The sequence below is a fragment of the Rattus norvegicus genome, chromosome 20, assembly GCF_021556685.1.
Source record: "Rattus norvegicus strain SHRSP/BbbUtx chromosome 20, alternate assembly SHRSP_T2T, whole genome shotgun sequence".
Taxonomy (NCBI): Eukaryota; Metazoa; Chordata; class Mammalia; order Rodentia; family Muridae; genus Rattus; species Rattus norvegicus.
Window position 1 is genome coordinate 37,104,348 of NC_141553.1, and position 23,013 is coordinate 37,127,360.

A 23,013-nucleotide genomic window follows, 5' to 3' on the forward strand; every position below is an offset into this window, starting at 1 on the left:
TGAGATTCAAACCACAATCCTTTCTCTGTACCAATTTCCAAGACACTAGTGTAGCATGCACAGCCCGTGTTAATAACTGCGCGATGAGTTGACCTAATAGCTTGGATAAGAGTCAATCTTTCACTTCAGCAGTCTTCTAAGTACAGTTTGGTGTCAAATACCAACATTGGCACTCATGAATCTAAGAAAATAAGGACTTCAAAAATGTTGATGAGTTGTTTTATTCCACAGTAGAGAACAATCCAATCTTGAATCCAGTTAATTAAAAAAGAAATGGGGCTGGGGGTAGTTCAGTTGATAAAGGACTTGTCGCGAAAAACCCGAGTTCAGTCACCAGAGTCAGTGTAAAGCTCTGGGACATAGTGGTGCAGAATGGTAATAAGAGAGCTGGGAAGACAGAGATAGGAGTATCCCAATGCTCACAGGTCAGCCAGTCTGGAAGAATTGGTGAGGCCTAGGCCAGTGTGAAGCTCTGTCTCTAAGGCAGTAGACATTGTTCTTGAGAATGACACAGGCTATCCTCTGGCCTCCATACTTAAGTACATAAAAATGCCCTCATCCCAAACCATACTTACACGCATTTTAACTTATTGAATACACATACACACGCATGCACGCACGCACGCACGCACACCCTTTTGGTTAGGGATAAAACCTGGTTATTAGGGTGTTGCCGGTACTGCACACAGTAGGTATGGTGGTTGGCGTGTGTAATCCCAGTGCTCGGGTGGTACAGGCAGACGATCAGCAGTTCTAGGTCATCCTGGGCTGTATAAGGAGATTCAGATCAGCTGGGATGCAGGAAACATGTTTTAAAACTTCAAAAACAGGGACAAAAAACAAACTAATCCAAACCCAACAGGTTTCAGACAAAATATTACATTTTTTTGTCATAGAAATTTCCATGGAGTCTAGATACTATATTCATCACTTCTAGGGTATTTTATTCTTTTTGGCTTAGTACTTCAAACTTCCGTTCTCAGCTTAAAGCATCGGACTTCGTATCAAGACGGCTTTGTCCTCCTGCTCTGCCTGCACGGAAGGCAAAGACTAGCTCTACTGCTGTCCACACCCCTGTCCTGGAGAGTCAAAAGCCCATGGGCTAGGTGGATGGTGTCTGAAGATCCAGTCCTGCCAAGCAGATCCCTGTATTCTCATGTTAGAAGCCTGAGGCATATGTGTAGCTGCTCAGATAGGAGATTTACTGCTCTAGGTTTTGATTTTTCTCCCATTGCCAAGTCCCCAGTGGTTGGGGCAGTCCTCAGCTCTTGATAGTGGCATCAATCAGTGCCAGGCGGTTCCTGTTCCAAGCCTTTGGTGTCAAGACTTAGCCTCTAGCGTTACCTCATGCCCAGTGAGCATCAATACCCTGAATCCTTAAGCCCTGGTTGTTCTCTGGAGTGCCTTTCAGTGGCCTGGAACCTTAGCTTCTCATCCTTAGCTTTTTGCAACTTCTTGATGTTTTCAATATTTGCATCCTCTGACTTTCGCATCTGGTTGCCCTATGGATGTCATTATTGCATGTTTCTGTTGCAATCATCAACACAATGGCCCTCATTATTTTTGTCACTCTTTGTGACTGCAAAGTATTCTGAGAGTAATGGCTTGTCTGGACCAACTTAAAATATAACAAGATTGACTGGCTATGCAGCTAGAAGGGACTGTGAAGTGTGGGTATAGTATACTGGGTGGTTCTAATATATACCAACAGCAACCAACGGCAGGGCCAATGGCAGCCAAGTATAGGTAAAGCCCTCCTATCTGCCAGTCACAGCTCTTTGCTGTGTAGGGGTTGTGCTCTTCTTCCCTTGGGCTGGATTGATGACAGCCTCTGAAAGGTCATATCAACCATACGTGTGGAGATGCTAGAGATGCTGTAGGCCAGGTCATCTACAGTTCACTGGGGCTTGTCTTGCTCTTAGTGGAAGTTTCCACTGCTCACGCAGGCTGTGGACTCCTACACAGTAGCCTTCAGCAGCTGTCATTATTCTAGCTCTCACAGCTGGAGTGCCATTCTTTCTGGACAGCTCTCCATTCGAGGGTATTAGGCACTAAGGAAGGAAGCTTTCTCAAATGGCAGTTTTATTTGTTCATGAAGAAACATCAAAAGGTGCTTATAGAAAAAGACTTTAACAAAAGCTTAGCCAAAAGGTCTTAAGGAGATTTAACAGTGATCAACAATGTTTAACCTTTGCCCCAATAACCAGGGTAGGCTGGGTCCCTTGGTCTGTGTCTGTTTAAAAATATCTGGCTTCTGTGCATGATGCCCTCTATATGATCTTTACTAACTATTCACAGTCCTAAACCATTCAGTACTCTTGCAGTCTTCTGACTATAATGACTCCTTCAGCTACTTGCAGCAAGAAATAATGGCAGCCAGGCTAATTGAAAGAAAGGCACCATCCTAAAGTCGTAAGCTATGTGACTAGTGTCTTATCAGATCTTGAAATAAGCCACAGTGGATGTAGGACAAGAATTCTACATGGATTATTAATTAAGTAGAAACAAAAACGAACAACAGGAAAGATTAGTAGTGGTTACTCATGGGCAGCTGGATGACCCTCAAACCAAGAAGACGGCACAGATGTGTTGGGAGGGAGGGAAGAAGCGCTGACTATTTATTGGAACCAGTGGTGTCTTAACAGGATTCAGGCTCATAATTTCCTATGTGACTCAGCTGGCCTTGCACAATCGATGCTTTGAAAGCCCATTTCCTCAAGACGTCGCCATGGTGTTGCACTGCGGCTTCCTGATCCACATTTTTTAACTCTTGTAGTTGATCAAAACGTGTTTCAGGCTGCTCTGTTTAACTGTTGGATGGACTGCTTTATATTCATTAAAAATGTCTTAAGAGCTTTACCACCCACACTCAACCCTTTAGTTTTTTTCTCCGTAAGTCTAATTCAACTGTAGGAGTCTGAGCCGTTAGCCTTTCAGTATTTCCTGTGTTATTTTGAGATTTTTTTCAAAAGAAGCTTTGGTCATGTGCTGAAAATAATTGTCAGTCAAACCATTATTCTTCATTGAGGAAGGCCAGGAACTCTGGGGAACTTAAAAACAAGCGGAGCAGGGGAGTGAAGCTGTTTCATCCCCCAAAGCAAAATCTCCAATCTAGAAAAGTGGGTTCCTTTTCAACTGGCAGCATTAAAAACAACCTTGAAGAAATAAAGATCATGGCTTAGGCAAGTTTCCATTCTTGAAAGCTGCTCTTCACGGAGAAACTGAACCACGAGGCAATGGGCTTGTATGAGGCAATGAGCAGACTTCTGAAGGAACAGCAAACTAATTTTAAAATGTATTTGCTCTAGTACGTGAGCTTTTGTGCACAGATGCCTAATCTTTATTAAGAGGTAAGGAAACAATTACATTCACATCTAAAGTTAGAAGACTATTATTCCTCACTTTCAAGAATTTAACATTGAGTTAAGTCTCTATTATGACTAGTACTTAATCACTGACTGAAAAGGCATGACATATCCTTCCAGGGGCTTAGCTCTCCTAGGAAATACATATGCTGATGAGCACTCTGTCTGTTTACTCATTTGTCTTTTTATGTTAATAAAATTTCGGATGTTGTCACTAGAAGCAAGTGTTTGGTTTGCCAACATTCCTTTAGGAAATACACTATGTTTAGACAGTTTTAAAACAATCAGCATCCGGCCCAAATATCTGATAAACTGTAAAGCAGGAATAGGTACTTTAATTTTAGAGTGACTATGACTGATTTCCTTTCCTTGTAAGTCTGCCTTTTCTTGTCCCCAGGATTCAGCACTGAGTGGGAGCAAGTTGCCGCCAGACTTTGCATGGACTAAGGCAAAACTTGTAAGTAAAGAAGCGTTTATTATCAGAGTCATGATCTCATTAACTTTCTTGGTTTAAGGAGCGTGAACTTCTCTATAAATAATTCAAAATGGACTGAGTTAAAGCGTTGCTTATGACACGTCATGGCTTTGAGACAACTTGTTCTAAGTTAGGTCAGGGCAGAAAATCCGAGGTTGTTTAAGATTAGAGCAAAGTAGTTTAAGAAGGTATTTCCAAAAATTTGTTTAGCCAAATAGGTTCAAGGACATCTATGTTCACATTCTTGCTTGTTTTCATTCTAGATGAACATAGGGTTCCCTTGCTTGGCGTGAAGAAATGAAGAACAGTAAACTTGTCTCATCACTTCCAATCTCCAGTTAAGGCTATTTAAAAGCACAAAAGTGCTGATTTACGACAAACGTTTCGGCCACATCTTACAATGTTTAGTCCAATGGTTGTGTGAAAATTCTAGCCTGTTTTCTTCCCGTAGTGAGAAATCTTTGAAATCCAAAAAGACTCTTATGAACTTCAAAAAGGTGTGATGGCCAATTGTTTAAGCTCCGGTGAGAAAATTCTCCCACGAGTTCATAGAACACAGTGTTATGATGTTAGAAACTCAAATGCTTTTTTACACAGGATGTTAACCTCTCACAGGAGCCTGCTGCTGTGATGTGGGAAGTCTTGGCTTCCAGGTTTACAAGGATGGGGGTTGTAAACAGGATGCTGGGTACTACCTAAGGACACAGTGCTTCTCCTCGGAGACACAGCAAAGCTCAAAGCCACTAGTGCAATGTTGATGAAGAAAATATTAGAAATTTTAAGTCTTTTCTCTTTGTCTTTTCCGTATTTCTTATATGACCCAGATATAAAAACATTCTTTTAGACATTAGACATTGATAAAAATCTTAGATAAACTTCCAGAAAGCATAATACACAAATCAGCTTTTTAAAAAGCAGTATATCATTTTGTGATGAGTATTAAATAAAAAGATTTTGTGTGGTTATTTGCGTTCTCTTTAGATCTAAGATCAAAATAATTTAGAATTCTATGTAGTACATGGAATTTATTTTTTGATCAAAGTTTTCCTTTATTTACCTTACAGAAATAAAGCTTTAAACCTTAAAACAATCCAATGATTTAAAAAAAAGGAAAAAAGAGAAATAAAACTCTCTCATGATAATGCTTAAAGTTGTGATTTAGTAGCACTGACTTTGTTGTGACCATTGCATTTTCAAATGTCACATTTCTGTCTTTTGAAAAGGTATATAGCAAACCATCTATTAGTAACTGTCTTTGGTGGGAACAGAAACCCCAGAAAATCCAAAGGGAGATGTATAAGAAAGTAAATACACACCTTCTGAATTGTCTCCCTGAGACCCTAATCAAGAGTAAGCAACTGTGATCATTTGCATCCCTTTAAAAGCCAGAAACTACAGGGAATCAAAAGAAGGTAGCAAGCTTTGCAAAGAAATCTTTCCTTACCTCCAGACCCTCAGATAGTGATTATTCTGAGCCTAGACCTTTTCCATGAAATGCTTTCTCTTCTGTCCTACCCCCTCCCCCTTCTCTTGGCCTTATCCTGGCAGGCTCAGGACACCACTGAAGTACCTTCTCACTCACATCTTCATTCCTATTGCTGTCTGCCATTTGCTTTTTGTTTCCAGGTCTTGCACTCTGTATTGCCTTCTTTTCCAAATGGCCTTTGAACATGTAAGCAAGACCGTCGGCTGGGAAAAGGAAAGCAGGGGCAGTAGCTGCTTCTGTCTTGCACCCTCTCTTGCTTTCCTCCCTCCTTCTGATAGAGACCACAGTATAATTCAGTCACCCATTAATTCCTAAGAGCATTCATTCTACAGCATTCTGAAACCCACCCAAGGCACCCCGTGCACTTGCTCCTGTCTTAGCTAGTCAAGGATGTTACTTGTTGCTCCTATAGCATTCCTCAGTCAAGGACTAAGGACTAAGATCAACATTTGAAGCAGAGAGTCCTGCTTTGATGACTTTTCTGAAACACTTGAAACTGTTTAGTGCCCTTTCCTTGAAACTTTGGTTTTGAATCTGGTCCCTTCCTTTTCCTTTCCCTTTCCCTATTGCTCATAGATCCTGTATACTCAGCTGCCTTGGATCTCTTTCTAGACTCCTCTTCCTCCAGACCTTCTAACCCTGGCAGTCTGCAGGTATCTGTCTTGTGGTCTTATCATTCCTTTACTTTGATTCAGAGATTTTTACTCATCACTACCAATGCATGACTGTGAGCTGAAACAATCTTTGGATTATTTTTAGTGGCTAACGGTGAGAAAAGAAGCTACAGGGGAACTGGTAGTTAGTTACAGGGCTTTATCACTAGCAACTAGTCAGTAATTAGGTCTCAGATAAAATCCCACTGTACACATACAGCACTGCTTAGGTAATCAGAGAGGAAACAGTCTGTACACTCCAAATGGGAATGCATTTTAGGGGCAAAGACTAATTTTGCAAATGTTAATTTTTACATAATAAATATAAGAATCATTAAAAAACAGGCACGGAAGTGGAGATGACAGGAGGTGGGGTGAAGCCATTCTTTCCACTGGGACTATCCAAATTGTCATCTGGAATGGTGTAGGCTGCAGCTTGTTTATCTACTGCCTAGAGAGAGAAACACATTCCAAGAGTAGGTGTGTAGACATGTTTAGGGCAGTTTGGCCATCACACAGTGCTTAACTGTACAGTAGAGATCGTTAACTATAACACACATCATTACCCTCACACCATTGGTGGTGTGGGTCATCATATCAAGTTCATTTGTCACTGAAGTACTAGGATTGGGGTCTCGAGAGATGGTTCAGCAGTTCAGAGCACTGTCTGTGCTTCTAGGGGACCCAGGATTCACATGACAGCTTACAACTGTCTGTAACTCCAGTCGTATGGAACCTAATGTTCTCTTGTGTCCCCCACGGATACTGCACAAATGTGGTTCATGGACACACTTGTGGGTTTTGAAACACTCACACACACACAAAACATTTTTTTAAAAATAACCCCAAGTATAAATACTTACGATTTATTTAAAGTATGCAAATATGTTTTTATTTCTGGGAGTGAATATTTTACAAAACTCTTTGAATAGTCACAATGTTGAATCAATAAAATGTTATGCATATAGTAGTAATTCTCCATCTTACCTCATAAAACGCACACGTTCTAATGAACAGCATGTATAGTTGTGTCTATGTGTGCACGTGCACAAAGGTACATGCGTGTGTGTATATATGCATGTGCATGTCTGTGGAGATGAGAGGACAGCCTTTAGATTGGCATTTCTCAGGAGCAATCCACTTTGTTTTTGAGACAGGGTGTATTAATGACCTGGAGCTCATAGAGTAAGCAATGATAGCTAGTCACCAAGTGCCGGACATTCTCCTGTGTCTGTCTTTGCAGCGCTGGGATTACAACTGTTCCTACCAGGCCCAAGTTTCATTGTTTGTTTGTTTGTTTTTGTTTGTTTGCTTTATGAAGTCTGGGGATGGGACTCTATTCTTCGTGCTTGTGTAGCAAACACATTACTAACTGAGAGCTATCTCACCAGCTCTACACGTGTGTGTGTGTGTGTGTGTGTGTGTGTGTGTGTGTATGTGGTGTTTAAATCCACATTAGACTTATTCTATTTATTAAAACAGCTGAATGTTTGATACATTTTGTAACAAAAATTAAGATTTTATTTTGAGAATGTTTATTTTCCTAATTTTTGCAAACATTTTATTAAATTATTGGTCTGTGATCTATTGGGGGGAAAGTGTAATCCTTGTCTCTAGAGAAGCATTTCTGTAGATGAGCTGTCAGGGAGAAAATGCAGAGATGGGATAAGAATATGGCAGCCATAGACCCCAAAGATCTGCCTTTCTGGGTTTTCCCTTGTAGTTGCTTCCTTGTCTAGGATGCTAGTCTCTTAAATGGCAACATTAGAAGAAACATAACATGCTCGGGATGTTTCTTCTGTCTCTCTTCCTCCTTATAGCCTTTGTTTATCTTCCGTATCTACCCTGAAAGATAAGAGATAGGTCATTCTCAAAGATTTTGAAATAGTTATTGGTTTTTAAAATAAACATTGGTGTTTTTCTTATACGCTTCTTTCCTTTTCTGAGTAATTATCAAGGATCATTATATGGACCTCTCTCTCTTTCTCTCTCTCTTTCTGTCTGTCTCTCTCTGTGTGTGAGTGTGTGTGTGTGTGTGTGTGTGTGTGTGTGTGTGCCTCCATAAATATTCATGAAAAAGTACACACATATGTGGAGAGGGAGATTACTCATTACTGTCTGCTAAATTCCAAGCTTTGGGCAGCTATGCACAGGCACTTATAGTTTATCCCCGCCAGCTCAGGCATTGCCCTGCACATGTTAAGTACTCAGCTTGTTGCTGACTGCAGTGCAACAGCAACATTGGCATCCCCTTCTGCTGATTCTTTTCTCCCCAGTCTTTATACAGCAAGAATATTAAAACCCACGATTTTTGTTAGGGACGCATCTTTGGGAGATTCTGTTTATTGACTCAGCAAATGACTGGATGTCTGCTCAGAGAACAGACCATGGTGATGTGTATGGTGGTGAGCTTACCCAGTTGTGTACACACTGGGATCCCCCGCAGTGACCTCCTTGGGACCTTTTGCCAGCTTACTTGCTGACTAGTGAACACTTCATTTTCATTTTCATTTTTTTCTTTTACTAATTACAGAGTACTTACAAGAGCTTCAGTGCAGGCTGGAGGGATGGTCAGTGTTTAACAGTTCTTGTTGTTTTATCCTCTCTTGTGTTGGGATTCTAGAACCCATGTCCGTGGCTTACAAATGTCTGTAAGCTCCAAGGAATCCCATGCCTGCTTCTGGTCTTTAAAAGGACCTGCATATATATGCACATAAATTGATACCGACTATGAATGAATAATAAAAATAAAAAATACTGTAGAAAGTTTAGTCCTCAAACACCTATCTCATACTCAACAATTATTACTTGGTAAAGAGTAATGCTCAATGTAAAAGTATAAAATCAGTGATAAATCTGCATGTGCTGGCAATGTACATCCTGTTTCTGAAATTGAGACCAGGTGAATCAAAATAAGAATTCATACTTCTCATGGAGGTCAAAACATCTCTGGGAAGATTGTTTGAATATATATTCATTGGCTTTTCTGGACTTTAATAATTTTTTTTTTTTTTTTTTGGAGCTGGGGACCGAACCCAGGGCCTTGCGCTTCCTAGGTAAGCGCTCTACCACTGAGCTAAATCCCCAGCCCCAATAATTTTAACAATAATTTTAATATTTCTTTCTCCTAGAAAGTATATACGTTTACAAGGAGACTATAGAAGTTCATTTTTTAATGCCTTCAAAAGTAAAGGATCAAACAACTCTTAAATCTAGAACTGATATTATATTTAGGAGGAAGCAGATATCAATGTTTAAAGGTGTGATCTGAAGATCATTTGAAAACAGCCTCATATTTTTTGGAGAATTAAATTGTAAATAAACACGGGAGTGGGGCATTGTAATCTACAAGGTCTATTAGTTTCAGAAACAACTGATCTCAGGACTCAGTTTTCAACTACTTTCACAGTTCTGACATGGTCTTCTAGATGTCAAGTTCATAAGAGTGAAGGGCGTGCCAGAGAGAAGCTTTAACAAAGAGACATGGAGGAGAGGAAGGTTACTGGGTTGCAAATGCTTTCAGTCCATCAGAGCCAAACCAGGCTTCTCTTAATTCATCAAACCTTGTATATTTTAAGAAAATTTAACCCACATGTGTCTTAGTCACATACTCTGAAATCATGGAACTTTTAAAACAGCTGTTTAATATCCAGAAAGTCATTTTGACATTTTTGTCTCTCCCCTCACTCCCAGTCAAATTCAGATCTGCAAGTCTTCATTAGAAATTGATTTCAGGATCAAAGACAGAAGTTCCGTTTGAAACCTTAAACTGATTCTTCCTAGGAAAATGTTTAAAAGCTGGACACAGTGGTACATGACTGGAGTTCTATCACTGGGAAGACCAATGAAGAGGATGGAGAGTTCAAAGCCAGCCAGGGAGCAGAGCAAGACTTTCAAAATTAAAACAAACAAATAAGAGTAGTCCCCCCTAGGTAATATGTAAATTATGTGAATATTTTGGTCTCTTAAATATATTTAATAAGAGGATCTGAGACAAGTTTTGTTTGGGAAAATTTGAAATGTCAAAACTCTTGTTTTTCAGAAGGCTAAAATGACCAAAATGAATTTGTCAAGTATTCTTATAATGTTTTTTCATTCAGGGAGCTCAGCTAAATTCACCCATATTAGTCTTATGAGACCAATCAATGTTACCTAGAGAGATTTTCTGTAAATTATTGACTTAGGAGATGAAGAGATGGTTCAGCAACCAAGAGCTCATACCACTCTTTCAGAGCTTCATACATACATAGATACATAATTAAAAAGTAAAAATAAAATCTTGGAAAATGAGTTGGTTTATATTAGTAAAGAGGGTAGGAAATATCAAACTTTATGTTAACCAATCTGAAGACGAGCTATAAATTTCAATCTCACAGCCAAACATCTGCACAGACGCACCCTTAATAATGACTGGCTAATTGTTGCATAACCCATTGCCAAGGCAAGTTGACACATTAACAATCAATATGTCCCAGCAGAGCATTAGTCATTGGAAACACCATGCTAACAATATATGCCCTGTTCTCTCGCAGTCTGGAACAGGAAAAAGAGCAGGCATACAAAAGTTTTACAACACGAGGTAAAAAATAGAGTTATCCAAGGGGCAGAGAAAGGTCAAGGTAGGAGTAATTAACTCCACTTGGTTATGAGGAAGTAAGTTAGGTACTTGATTGGGAAAACAAACAAACAAAAAAGAAAATCTTTTTTCTTTGTTCTTGGGTGAGAATATGGGTCAAATAAACCAAGAAGAATATTTTTGTTCATTAATGTTCTCTGTGCTGGTAGATTTCTTGACAACTCATTCTGGACTCTAGTGATCTGCAAGGAGATTGTTATTATGGCCGGTTTGTAGTTGAGTAAAATGAGATTGGAAATGTTGAATGACTCAAAACTTTTTTCTAGTGGATTTCAAATTCAAGGTCGCCTGGTTGATTCAAAAGCCCATGTTTGGGTGGACATTGGTCTAGGTTTGGTTGCATATGCCTATAATACCATCAGGATGCAGAGGCAAGAGGATCTTGAGGTCTGATCAGGACGGGAGAGAGAGAGAGAGAGAGAGAGAGAGAGAGAGAGAGAGAGAGAGAGAGAGAGAGAGAGAGAGCCCCAAATAACACAAAACTAAAACAAAACAAAATCAACTCTCCAACCCCCCTAAACAGAGCATAAGTCTATGTCTTTGCCACTGCTGCATGTGTTTGCATGGTCTCTCATTCTGGAGCACTTATTACACATTTTGAAGTTTACTGTGAGCACAGGCAATATCGTTGTAGTTCCAACTTCCTATTTCAAGTGTCATCTATTATTTCAACAAGAAATGTCTGAGGAACAAGCTGATAGACTAGCAGCTCTGTCAGGGAAGAAGATTTGCATGTTGCCATGGTCATACAAGGTAGGGTTCTTAAAGAAAAGAATGAAGGCAGTACAAAAACTGTTCAACAAAGATGTCAGGAGCTCCCTTTGGAAACTGTCCATCTACAGTCCAGCCACTCTTTGAACAATCATCTCTTAGGCCCAATGGCAGAAGCAATAACTTGAAGGAAATTAAGAAGAAGCCATGTATCCCTGAATGAAGCGATGCTCTCAAAGGCAGATGCTGTTCATAAGACATCTGTTTCTATTTCGACCTTTTCATACTTCGATTCCTGAGGGTCCCCTTTCAAGGTTCTGTTCCCTGCTGTTGCTGGGCTGCTCTCCCTGTCATTCAGCCCCTAAGTGCGACCTCATTCAGGCCACCTAAGAACCATTTTCTACCATCCATAGCAGATACGATCACCTTAGCAAATTCTGTTTTGACAACAAAACACAACCTTCGGTCGTACCACCTCAAACACATCCTAGTTACATCTATCCACATGTGCACACATGAATGTACGGATATAGTGCCCATTTGTAATAGGAAGAAAAGAAATGATCAAGACCTATTGGAAAATGAGTAGGTGATGCGTGCAGAGACTGGCAGTGGACAAAAGTGTAATTGTTGAGAAGGATGGTAAGGAAATCTGTGTCTGTGGCCCTTATGCAGAGTTACACCTAGCCACCTGCTATGATGATTCTAATACCTGTGGTGTAATTTCCAACCATTCTTCCTTCATTTCCTGTCCAATTCTCAATATGTAAGGAAGTGAGACAGTGTTATTATAGTCTTCTCTTTCAGTCAACTAGACGAGGCTGCCTTGGACTTCCCAGAATAGGTAGAAGCATGAAAGAAAGTCAGCATTCTAACTTACCAGAGCTCTTCAGGCACCTCAAGTAGTACTGGGGATGAGGGGTGTGCACAACCTCACAGGATTAAAAAGTACTGTTAATTTATTTTATGTGCATAAGTATTTTGCTCGCATATATGTCTGTGCACCATGTGGTTGTCCAGTGCCCAGGGAAATAAGAAGAGAGCATAGATGCCCTGGGACTAGAGTTTAGACTGTTGTGGGTCGACATGTGAGTTATGGTCCCCTGAAAGAACAGCCAGTGCTCTTAATCATTGAGTCATCTCTCCATCCCCATCGTTAAGAGTTTTGTGAGGAGCCTAGTATCTTAAATACCCAGCACACAGAAAATGCCAACAAGGGCAACTGGGAGAGACTTCTACTTAAAAGATGGTCAATGTCAGGGCACCAGAATATACTTTGAAAATGATCCTTCAAACCTTCAATTTAACTGTATTTATTCTTAGAAATTGAAAAAAAAAGTAAAATTAGAGGACAGAGGAAGAGCACAAACGTGCACTTCCTTTCCAGGAAGCAACTGATGGCAGCTGTAAATACTGTGCTTAGCTCAGATTCACTGCAGGCTTTATAAAAGTAGCCCTTAATGCTAACACTGTCTTTCTTATGCATACATGTCAATGGGAAATTCATGCTTAAAAAACTGGGTCCTTTGTGAAGGCAAGAGTCAAACTTTTGACTCTGGTAAATGAGTCCTTAGGGGATGACCTTAAATTTATTGAAGTCAGGGAGAAGAAATTAAGAACTTTATTAACAATACAAATGATCTATTTTCAAGTTCCATATGCCTTAGCTTAATTTCTCTCTGACTTATTTTCTGTTGTATGTCTTGATATATTGTGTTAATATCACAGCTGTCCTGGTCCTCAGCTCCTGTATGGTTTGCCACTTCTATTGACAGAGTTTCTGTGAAAACTGTCTTACTCAGTGAACTCCCCTCGGAATTAGTTCCTTATCTGAAACTTGGAAGTAAAGTTATTTTCCTGACAGCTATTGGGGATTTAAAGAAATAATAATGGCAGGAGCATTGAGAATATTGTTTGGCAGTCTATAAATATTAGGAGGATGATAACCTAATAGTTTGCTTGCTTGTAATTCAGTAGTTTGCCAAGAACACATTCCTAAGAAGTATTTAATGTTTTACATTTCTGATGACAAAATCAAATAGTCAAATGTCTTATTTTATTTTGTTTTGAGACAAGGTTTCTCTGTGTAGCTCTAGACATCCTGAAACTCGAACTGTAGGCTGGCCTCCATCTGCCAGCCTCTGCCTCTGTGTGCTGGCATTAAAGGTCTGGGCTACCACCAGCCTGTAATCCAATTATCTTTAGTAACCTATTGTAAGATATATGCCTTGGCTGCTTTTTGAGGTGTCTCAGATCCCACTTTTAGCTTCAGGGTCCTTTTAGTCAAATGAGACCAAAAATTTTGAGGAAAAAATAATATGATTCACGAGAAATTAAGATGAAAAGAAAATAAATTTTATCACTGAAGGAAATTTAAGAGTGAATGTCAATTATTTTAAATCTCAAGTTACAGAGCCAAAGAGACCGACCCCTGGATAGGGAAAAGGAGAGAGTAGTATTTCTTTTTTCCCACATAAACACTAAAGTTCTAATGACCAGAAACAGCAATGTTGAAAACCAAGGGTAAATCCTACCCTGGGAACAGTAGATTTTTACCTCCTCATAATCCTCTTTTTCTTAATTCTTGTAATGAAGTGCTGAGTCCCACTATTTCCTGGATAGGAGGCTAGCAGGCATAGAGAGAGGATTTGTTTAGACATGCAAACTGTTGAAACTCTTGGGTCATTCTCTTAGGTTAAAATGCATTAGCATTTCCCATTTCTGCTATCTGTATAATTTGAAAAAATTGCAAGTTGCTAGTTTGATCATTAAAAGGCTTTTGGTAAATCTCTGTGTGTGGTGCTATGGTAAAACGAACCAAAACAAATACAACGAACTGTCTTGTAACAAGGTATAATACCAGACAATTTTTATAAAGGCATTAATGCATCCCGAAAGCTGACAGAAGTCTGCCGGCTCCGATTCTCCTGTTGTTTAGGGGAATTGCAGAAACAAGCTAGTCTGAGCTGTAGGTTAGAAAGACTTGTAAGAACCAGGAAAGGCAGCCAGTCAGGTTCAGGTCTGGTTCAGATCAAAGACGTCTGGTAGAATTAGCTGCTGGGAGCAGGGCTGGGAGGCAACGTGTTTTAAAAGCACTTTTAAGAGGGCAACTGACAAGAACCCCCTTAGACTGAAGGGGAGAGGCAGAGTTCGGGATGTTTAACACTCATTAGGCCTGGAGACTGAACAGATCTCTTAAGAGATGCCCCGAGTGAGGGGAGGAGATAATGTCTTAAATATGTTTCATAATTTGAAACACATTGAATACAGTTTTTGAAAGAAACTTTGATTTAGTAAAGGCTAACCAAAATGGTATCTTTAAGTGGGGGATGGGTGGAAGAGAATAACCTGTTTTTCTCTGTCTTTTGCTATGATTACAGAAAGGGTTCTCTCTAAGGAGTGCAGTGTCACTTTCCCTGGTGACTTCCAAGGGAAAAAAATGACCCTCAAGCAGACTAAAGTATCGAGTGACTTTTCTTATGGCCTGTGCCCATCTGACTATGTCCTACAGCTAACCGTCTCCTAGAGATATGAGTGCTATGGAACAGGCCCTTAAGAAACATCTCTGCAGTTACTTGTCAAAAGATAAATTGTCTAACTGTTCTGAGAGAGATTTATTCCCGGATGGCAGAAGAAAATCTCAAACCATTTCTCTACCCTTTCAAAGGCACCATTTTATCTTTGACAATGCGATACTAGATTTCCGAATCACTCCCTTTTCTTTCCTCTCTCTCCATAAAGAGAAGAGAGTCATATTCTCAGGATCGAGTACTTGTTCAGTTGGATCTTTCAGGAGTTAGAAGTCCCAAGAACACCTCAGTTCTGAGGTCTTACAACTTGAATAGCCTTGATCATTCCCTCACCTAGAACTCATTGCGTTGGCATTTTGGTTAAGGTCTGTGAAGCAATTCCTATGACCAGTAATGACTGTGTCCTTGGCGCAGGAGGCAAGGCAGGTCAGCACAGCTGGCGCAGGTGTGTTGAGGAGGCAGAATGCTTCCATTTGCCTGCCAGTGTGGGTGACACTCAGGAACAGTGGCTAAGACTCAGTGAGCCTGCCACATGCAGATTGATCCTTAGTAACAAGCTGGTCCACCATGTTGCTGGGGGGTCCTTTGTGTAGCAGAGGTGATCTAAGAGTTCAGCCAGTTCTGGGAGGCTATGAGATTAAACCCTAGGTGTTGAATCTGACTAGGTCAACCAGCCTGTCACTTTCAGGCTTCATCCCAAGACCTGCTGAATCAACTTGAGTCAGCGATCCTTGTTTTGACATGTCTCTAAGGTCCGTGTGATGCATGCTGAAGTTGAAAGGCCACTGCTCTGGACTGAAGCCCAGAGCAGAGCATGAATTTACCTTTAGCAAGGCATGGGAACTTAAAAGAAATGTCATTAATTTGAACTGAAGGATAACAGAGAAGGGTGGCAGACGGGGATAAGAATGAGATAATATACAAAGAACAAGCAGACAGCTTACAAAATGTGTTTGTGCTGTAAATTATGTATTTTTGAGAATGGACTATAGAATGTGGAGGCAAACTAAGGAAAGAGGGAGAACTGGAGGGCAGCTTTTTGCTGACCTTTATGACTCTGGTCCGAGCATCTTTGTTGGGCTTCTTAAATGAACAGAGAGTGGGCAGTTTAAAGAGAAACCAAAAGTGAGGTTGCAAAGTCAAGCTAGAACTATAAAAGGCTGGATGGGCTCAGTACAGTGTTATGAGGTATAATTAGCAGGTACTCAGTGGAAGGAAGCAGAGATAATAGGGTGACTACCAGCTGTGGACTGAGAGAGGAATGGAAGGTAATATAAAGAGAAGAGGTATAGCACAGGAGGTGAGTACGTGCTTGTGGCCACATACGCCTGTTAGATGCTATGGGATGGCCCAAAGGAGACAATTTCAATAGGAGATTAAAGACTTGTGTCTGAAGTCTGTACAGGGGAACAAACAGGCTGGAGGGGGGGTGGCGTGGGGGTTAAGCAGTGCATGTGGTAATGGGAAGGGGAAAATTCCTTGGGAGTACAGTCTGAGTCTGTGAAGGCTTTGTGTTTCTTAATAACATTTACTTAATGCACTCTCTTAATTATCCAATGAACTCTTGAGACTTTTCCCAGAGAAACTCAGTAAGCAGGAAACTGATGCCACAGCTGCAGCTCTGTGCTGCTCCTCTGTGAACGCCCTTCCCTCCCACATCTGTGGATGTAGGTAAGGGATACACATTGTGGACTTGAACTCCCAGAAACCTTAAGCACAGTGGTTAAAATTGTATTTGTTTACAGGCTGTGCATGGAATGCTGGGTAATATAATACTAAGTGAGTTTTCAATATCCAATCTAAATCTTTTCATTTCTAGTTCTATCTTTTTTGTGTGTGTGTTGGGATTCAGACTCAGGACAAATGACGGAGGTGTATATTTTACATACCAAAGTGGACCTGGCCTCTAAGTTCTCCCAACATCCCCTAGTCCCTTACCTGTTTGTTATAGATCATGGCTGGTATCCTCCATCCTTCTCTGTTAAACTTTCCTACTAATGAGCTGGACTTCCCCTTCCCCAGAATCACTTTCCTATATAATCCAGACATGTTGGTCTCCCTTTTTAAAATTTCTCTTCCTGTCTTTGTATTTTCTCTCTCCCTGTGTACACATGCTCTTTCTCTCTTTCTCTTCATCCTTCTTTCTATCTCCCTCCACATAGCAACTTCCCTGGATTCTACCAGTGAACCCACCTGATATCGGCTTCCCAATAACCTGTCTTTATATACTTGAATTTGGCTTGAATTGGCTCATTCATGGCCAAGATAGTTTATCATTTGGTCCCTTGATCTCTTCATGCTTAACAAAGTTGACACATTTTACTGTTCAAGCTATATCCCTTTGGTTTGTATTGTTCCATGGATTTTCTTTTTGTATTAGAGTCAAGGTATAGTAGCATGTACAAGGTTTTCTGCCATATATTGTGCAGGAACATGTGTAAATCATACTTTATGAGATCATGGTTTTGAACCCAGGCTGTGCAGTTATGAATTACAGGACTTGAACATTACTGTTTTGATTTGAGCTGTGAAAGGACAACCACTGTTATTTTGGGATTACAAAAAAATGGATTCTGTAGAACCATTAAAGCAAGTATCCTGTACACAGCAGATTGTCTTGATTTTAATGAAGGCTAAGATCCTTGGGAAGTGTCCGTGAGAATTGATGAAATGCTAGGTTATTGAACCAACCTACAATATTTAACAAGCTGAAGGGGGAAAAAAAATCACCGGGTCTCTCCTCAGAAAACATGCTTGTCTGTGGTTATCAGGAGATACTAAGATAAGCTCACAGAATGTAAGGTAAAATGCCTTCTTTCCCCAGCAATGTTTTGAGTGAAAACAGAAGATCCTTAAACTGCCTCCCACTGAGGTTGGGTCCAATTGGAAGGGGAGTTTTCAGTTACTAAATGGTTTGTACAGAACTGAACAGAGGCTGGCTTTTACCTTATCTGCCCTATGTGGAGATAGCTTCTCCTCTAAATGAAAGCCAAATAAATATTCCAAACATAAATGCAGTGGTTAATAGTTAACTTGAGACTATAGATCCACATAGGCAACAAACCTTGGAGATCATATATGTTGGGTTTTCTAGACTGGGTTAGTTGAGATGCTGGTGTGTGAAACATTCCCTGGGAAAGCAAAAACAAAGGTTTATTTACTCCATCTAGGAAATTGACAGCAAAGCAAAGTAATATCACCAAAATTCAGCCAGGTGAACCAATAGATTTATTGGAATTACTTGATGGAGTATGAATAAGTGGTTACTTACCTACAAACGAAATTTCTTAGAGGCAGTTGTGTCACCACAGATGTGATAACATGAAAGCTGGAACTTCAGAACTCTGCACAAGTACCTTCACCACCTGTGGCATCTCGCTGCCTCATCTTGCAGTATCTCTCAAAGTCCTTCTCAAGGGATGTTCCTTCACATGATCATAATTCTTCTCTGTCTATCTCTCTTTGTCTGTCATCTGCCTGCCTGCCTCCTTGCCTGCCTGCCTCCCTGCCTGCCTGCCTCCCTGCCTGCCTGCCTCTCTGCCTCCCTCCCTGCCTCCCTGTCTCCCTGCCTCCCTGCCTCCCTGCCTCCCTGTCTCCCTGCCTCCCTGCCTCCCTGCCTCCCTGCCTCCCTCCCTGCCTGCCTCCCTCCCTCCCTGCCTCCCTGTCTCCCTGCCTTCCTGCCTCCCTGCCTCCCTCCCTCCCTACCTCCCTCCCTCCCTGTCTCCCTGCCTCCCTCCCTGTCTCCCTGCCTCCCTCCCTGTCTCCCTGCTTCCCTGCCTCCCTGTCTCCCTGCCTCCCTGCCTCCCTCCCTCCCTGCCTGCCTGCCTTTCCCTCCCTCCGAGGCACTGTTTGGAGCTCTCCACATAGTACAGGCAGGTCTTCATCTTGTGGATATCCTCCTTCCATTGGCTTCTGAGCGCTAGGATTACAAGTACGTAAGACAAAACCTATTGCTAATTTTCTCTTTAACAGATAAGTAATATCGTCTCTGCCTCTACTTTCTAGATTTACTTGGAAATGTATGCAATTATAAAGTGGATTATACAAGTTCTTATTTTTAAGATTTTCTGAGTATTGGCATTTTCTTCTTGTTTACCTTTTCTCTTAATGTAAGATCAATCCGTCTTACCAGCTCCCAGTTACTCCATGTCAGATCTAGGTCCTTGTCTTCTGATAAAATCCCTGGACCATTTGGCTGTGGTGGCAGAGAAAAGACTAACAACTCTACATGTGGAAGGTGAATCCAGAATTATATGCAAGGCTGACAGAGAGGAGCATTCATCTTTGGACGGACCAATGGAGACGCAGAAGAGAAGACATTGCTGGAATCCATTTGCAAAGAGTGGAGATAGATGTTTAATTCGGGGAAGGGATTGTGGACAAGTTTCAGAGCTAGTGATGTGTGAGGCTCACTCTGGGTTCACCGAAGAAGATGATAACCCACCTATGGTAAAGTAGGGCTTAGGTCATTGAGAACCAGAACAACAGCCAAGAAAAATGCTCTGAAATGCGTGCTCTTAGCCCTCCCACAAATCACTGTGAAGAAGAGTGGTTGAAGGAATACGAGACAATGGGAAGCACCTTGCTTGTAAACTTCTTGCATTCTATCCTTTACTCCCCCTTGAATCAAGGGCAGAACTATTTTTGGACTCATGCCCATGAAAGAATAATAAGAAATGGATGTGCTCTTTTTAATTCAGGCACACACATCAACTAGGACATGGCATGGTTCTAGGAAGTACTGTTCAGTGGTTATTGACCACTGATTTTTTTCATTAATAATTAACTCGGGATAAAAGGAACCTCCTTAATGTACTATAATCTATAAGAACTATATTGTCCTAAGTCGGTCCACTTTAATTTTTCCCATCAGAATTATAGAGGAGACTGACGATGAAGAAAAAGCAGGACCTTAGCTTAATCATTCACAGACCTATTTAATATAAATATCCTGTTTAAATGTATAACCAACCATCTAACTTTTAAAGATCATCCAACCTGCAGTTATTTTGCATCAGGACAGAAATTCAACCCAGTACTACGACGTCTTGCATGTGTTTTTTTCTATACCACTACTGTGGAGTAAGTTGGTTTGTGTTTTCCACAATAATTTAAGCCCAAGCCCAAGGCTTGGCATCCAAATCTCACACGTAAGACTTCCTTTGCAAATAGGACCTTTACAGTTGTAACGAAGAGTCCTAAGGTCACCATGAAATTAAGATAGACCTAAATCACTTATGTCTTTAAGAAATATGGAGAGAAACAGAAGGAAAGAGCAGGTGATGTTAGAGGGGGAATGTTGCTGTAAACATTAATAAGAATCTACCAACCCTTCCTAATGCCAGCTCTGGTGGGCTACATGGCATCTGCGGGGTGTTTTCATCTCAAAGAGCAATGTCTCAACCCAACTAGCCATCTCACGCTGCCACGCTACCGCCACGCCACCGCTTCTCTCTGAGCCCAGCAGCAGCTGCTCTCTTGGAACTCTCTTGATGCGGACTCTGCTCACATTCCCAGCATCCAACCCCTGTGCTTATACTCACAACTCCCAGTAACCCGTTAAAATCAAAATTCGATAAGCTTGCAATTAGGCAATTAGATTTATAACTTAAATTCTCAATCCATAAAATGTCCACATGATAAACTCACAACAAATTGATAATGATATAAACTGCCTACGTAGGTAAGACAAATTGTTCTATTAAAAAATCCATTCCTTAAGACATAACTACCTGTGGCCATTTAAGGCCACACGGATCTGGGTCGTCCTTCTCTGCCTCCATCTGGGTTCTTCTCTCTTTCTCCTCTCTCCCTCTCCTCCCTTCAAAACTCTGTACCTGACTTAGTTTTTCACTGCCCAATCACAGGCCTTGCCTTATCCTATGTATGCCTTCACCTGCATAAAGACAGCAATCTATAGGGAAATGACAGCCCGAGTCACCAACCAAGGAGCACTGGCATGTGATTAAAACAGAAACAGGACAGGCCAGTCTCAAGGGGTTGAGACTGAAATTTCAAGGCTTTGGAATATCTTAATTTTAAACCTTTAGCATCCAGAACTGTTGGGAGGCAAGCTTGTTATTCATTCATTCATTCATTCATTCATTCATTCATTCTTCATTCATTCATTCATTCTTCTTGACCACGGTTTCTCTTCCCTCCCGGTTCCCCTTCCCCTTCCGCCCATACACTCTTCCTCTGTTTCTCTTCAGAAAAGGGCAGGCCTCCCATGGATATCAAATATCGGTGACATATCAAGCTGCAGTAAGAGTAGGCACCTCCTTTCCTGTTAAGGCTACATGAGACAACCCAGTAAAAGGAACGGGTTCCAAAGGCAGAGGCAGAGACAAAGCCTGGTATCCCTGTTAGGAGTCTCAAAAGAAGACCAAGCTACACAACTGTAGCATGTGTGCAGACCGCATAGGTCATTTCCATTCAGTGCAATCTGTTTTGGAAGAAACTAATTCAGCCATGATTACAGGAATGTTCAGGTTCTGTATTATCTAACAGTCAATGCTTCCTGCATATGGCTCCAGATTACTCGAAAAAAGACCAATGAACATAAGAATTCTCTTGGATTTCCAAGAAAGGAAATATTGGAGTGTATTATTGGAAGGGATCATGAGGACGAGAAATGGCACAAAGTGTTGCAGTGAAAAACTGTCCTATAGAAAAGCATAAGGGAAAATAGAAATAGCTCATTTTTTAAAATCAGTTTAAGAACTTGTGGTCTTTTTTTTTGTGAACTACTGTACAAACATGTACATACATATTTTAAGAGTTTCTATTAAAACTAAATGAACCATAACTAATCTGAAATATATAATACAATCCTATTATATATTATACATTATACATAATAATATATAATTATATAATATATACTATTATAATATAATAAAAAAGGCTAATGGATTACAAAGCCATCAATGACTCTATTGCTTTGAATCACAGAAATGGATATGTGTGAAATAAACGTAGAGATGACATAATGTGACCTTAGATAGCAGCTCATTTTGAACAGGCAACTGTTAGGATAATTCTGTGCCCATGTACATGTACAAACATTCATGTATACATGTGTGCATGTATCTCTTTGTAGTTCTTTTCTTTTTTTTTCTTTTTTCTTTCTCAAAGACCTACAGGCTTAGGTCTTAAACCTTAATTTTCTTTCTTTCTTTTTTAATTCTATTTCTTTTTTTCTTTTTTATTGGACATTTTTTTTATTTACATTTCCAATGTTATCACTTTTCCCAGTTCCCCCTCCAGAAATCCTCTACCTCATCTCCCCTGCTTCTATAAGAGTGCTCCCCCACCCAACTACTCACTTTCTCTTATGTCCCCAACAACATTCCCCTACACTGGGGCATCTAGCCTTGACAGGACCATAGCCTTTCCTCCCTTTGCTGCCTGACAAGGACATCCTCTGCTACATATGCAATTGGAGTCATAGGTCCATAACTGTGTACTCTTGAGATGGTAGTTTAGTCCCTGGGAACTGTGGGGTGTCTGCTTGCTTGATATTGTTGTTCTCCTTACGGGGTTGCAGACACCTTAAGCCTCTTCAGTCCTTTCTCTAACTCCTCCATCAGGGACACCATTCTCAGTTCAATGGTTGGCTGCAAACATCTGCCTCTGTATTTACCACACAGTTTTTATCACTATTGCTCTGTAATACAGCTGGAGGTTAGGGACGGTGACTCCCCAAAAAGCTCTTTTATTGTTGAGAATAGTTTTCAATATCCTGTGATTTTTGTTATTCCAAATGAATTTACAAATTGTTCTTTCTAACTCTGTGAAGAATTCAGTTGGAATTTTGATGGGGATTGCAATGAATCTGTAGATCGCTTTTGGCAAGATGGCCATTTTTACTATATTAATCCTGCCAACCCATGAGTATGGGAGATCTTTCCATCTTCTGAGATTTTCTTCAATTTCTTTCTTCAGAGACTTGAAGTTACTGTCATACAGATCTTTCACTTCCTTGGATAAAGTCACATCAAAGTATTTTTTATTATTTGTGACTTTTGTGAAGGGTGTTATTCCCCTAATTTCTTTCTCAGCCTCTTTATCCTTTGAGTAAATGAAGGCTACTGATTTCTTTGAGGTAATTTTATATCCAACCACTTTGGTGAAGTTATCAGCTGTAGGAGTTCT

At 40.6% G+C, this 23,013-nt stretch overlaps 1 long non-coding RNA gene and 1 pseudogene across 1 annotated transcript in view; one reads left to right on the top strand and one right to left on the bottom strand.

The window, feature by feature from the left end:
• Positions 1–1,493, bottom strand: part of LOC147998659 (glyceraldehyde-3-phosphate dehydrogenase pseudogene) — a 33,223-nt pseudogene extending 31,730 nt beyond the window's left edge.
• Positions 1,494–2,730: 1,237 nt separating this feature from the next.
• The window catches only part of LOC102552402 (uncharacterized), a 41,226-nt gene continuing 20,943 nt past the window's right edge, over positions 2,731–23,013 (top strand). Inside the window, exons 1-2 of the long non-coding RNA XR_015645229.1 lie at positions 2,731–3,350; positions 3,763–3,822. This is a non-coding gene — a long non-coding RNA (uncharacterized LOC102552402). The remainder of the gene's footprint in view (positions 3,351–3,762; positions 3,823–23,013) is intronic.